The sequence below is a fragment of the Gavialis gangeticus genome, unplaced genomic scaffold (assembly GCF_001723915.1).
Source record: "Gavialis gangeticus isolate Ggan-Ray unplaced genomic scaffold, GavGan_comp1, whole genome shotgun sequence".
Lineage (NCBI taxonomy): Eukaryota > Metazoa > Chordata > Crocodylia > Gavialidae > Gavialis > Gavialis gangeticus.
The window spans coordinates 50,607,848-50,610,271 of record NW_017728992.1 but is presented as its reverse complement, the minus strand read 5'-3'; the positions used below and the strand labels follow the sequence as shown (position 1 = coordinate 50,610,271).

At 48.9% G+C, this 2,424-nt stretch overlaps 1 long non-coding RNA gene across 4 annotated transcripts in view; it reads left to right on the top strand.

Annotated features, from left to right (window-relative positions):
• The window catches only part of LOC109301218, a 126,137-nt gene that overhangs the window by 18,088 nt on the left and 105,625 nt on the right, over positions 1–2,424 (top strand). The window lies entirely within an intron of this gene.

Below are 2,424 nucleotides of genomic sequence, written 5' to 3'. Positions count from 1 at the left end.
GGGGGGTGTGGCAAGTGGCTGGAGCAGGGGGAGGGAGGGGTGGTGAGCACCTGAAGTGTGAAGCCAGCAGCGCAGAGTGCTGGTGCCCTCAGCACATGCTGAGGGCACTGTATACGGGGTCCCCCAAAGCACAGGGCCTGGGGCGGTCACCCCAATTTGCCCCCCCAAAGGACGGCTCTGGATGTGCCCCACCCCAGTTTTGCTACCTACAAAATGTGCTGGTTGTTCTACTTTCCAAGGGTAAACTAAACTGATCAAAGGTCCTAAAACACTGTTATGACATGTAGTTGGAAGATGCTCTGGAAGTGCAAAGCATCTATCCAAAAGACATTTGGCTAATAACTTCTGGGTACTGTTTTTCCAATATAGACCTTGATTTTAAGTTAAATATGAGTGAAATGGCTAGGGAAATTTTCCTTGTGGCAGAGCTAAAAGTGTACTGGGCCATTTTGGGCTGTAGGCATTGGAAGCATGCCTGTGGGGTATGGTAGACCAGTTGAGAAGTGAGAGAGAGAGAGAGAGAAAGTGAGAGAAAGCGAACTGGTCTGCTGGGAGTAGTGGGGACCTTGAAGGAAACTGAGGCAGCTGGAATAAAGAAAAAGGTTATTTGTGTTCTGCTGGTGAAGAGAGAACTGAGCAGAGAGCAAAAGCTGCAGCAGAACAAACCCTGGGAAAAGGAATCTGAGTGTTCTCCAATTTCAATTTATAAAAAGAGAAAAGAGTGAACTGAGGGCTAAGGAGAAAAAGCCCTCTCATCAGTTTAGTTCCTCTGGACAGGTGAAGGATCCTTTGAGAAAATTGCGGGGGAAGAAAAGGAAACCCCTGTTTGAAGATTTCATTTAGAGTTGGGAGAGAAGCTGTACCCAGTTCTCAAAGGACAAAGGTCAAGGCTAGGAACTTTGATTTAATAAGTCTAGTTATATAGTGTCCAAGACAGCATAAAAGGAAATCGTGACACTGTGTGTTACAAACTGGAGAGAGGCCAGGATATTCTCCCCTCACTATCATCGGAGAATAGTGACCATCAACCTGGGAGGGAAGGGGCAAGGTGTAGGGAAGGTGGAGCCCTGCGGAAGATCAGCAATCGGGGTGGGCTTAACTTCACGTCAAGAAAAGGCATCCTCCTGAATGTCAGTTTTCCAACAAGACATGGCAGGTAAGTGGGAGAGATGGACAGAGGTCAGTAGAGCCCAACCTGTTTACAGGGTGGAAGGACATGGCTCACTCAGTCTCCATATGCAATGCATGGAGTCTTTCTCATGCAGTAGGGCTTTTTCAAAATTCTCTACGAAGTGTAGCATACCCTGGAAACCACATGGGAGCCAATGAGGGAGTCTCAAAATGTGTGTGAGGAGTACTGGGGGGTTCAGATCGCAGGCCAAGAGGCTTAGGAGATTGGAAACATACAGGTGAATACATTAGGATACATACACTTAGAGTAAATGTAACAGGCAGATAGGCATTAAGGTACATACACTTAGAATAAACATAAGAGGCAGTAAACAGTCACCCAGTGGCAGAAGTCCTTCAGCAGCAGATAACAAAATAACAAGTAGGGACACTAGCAATATTATATTTACACTGAGGGATCCTTGAGCTCCTTTGCCTGCACTTTGGGGGACTCTCAAGCCAGCCTCCAATTTTTTTTCCACACCCCACCCCCTATGCCTGAATCCCTGCTGCAGTGACTCACCAGGTCAGCATTCCTGCACGCACAGGCTCCCCACTCAAGCCCCACCACTGGCTCTCTGTGTCAGCCCTGTCACAGCTTCCAGATTTCTCCTGCATGTCCTGCAAGCTGCAGTCTTCCAGGAATAGTGCCATTGAAGTTCCCAAGTTTCTGCTGCTTGTTTTACCAGCTGCATCTGTACAGGATCAGTCCTGTGGCAGACTCTGTGTTTCTGCTGCACAGCTCACTGACTGCAGTCCGTTCCTCCCATGTTCTCTCTCTCCAAACCATTGATTCATGTGTGCAAACCCCAGCTTTCCTCTGGCTTTCTTCCCCTTTCCCCAGCAGCCTGCTGGAAAGTGAAGTCTAGCTGCCATTGCAGTCCATTACATCACCTGCCTCTTAATTGAATACACCTCTGCATCCAAACTGATTTACAGGATGTAGTTGCTAAGCCAGTGTTCTTCAACCTGTGGCTTGTGACCCAAAAGTGGGTCGCGACCCAGAAGTGGGTCACAAGAATACGTGAAAGGGTCGTGAACAAACTTTAAAAAAGGATTTCCTTTAAAGGAAAAAAATGTGGGAAACTGGCTTTTCCTTTGCAGGCAGGCAAAGTTCCAGCCTGCAAGGGGCTGCTTGGTGCCCTCCCAAGTCCCTCCCCCCACTAAATTCCTGCTCCACCCACTGGGGGGGGCTGGGGCTTTGGGGTGGGAGCAGCGGGTCGGGAGTGAGGGGCACTGGGTCGGGACTGGCCA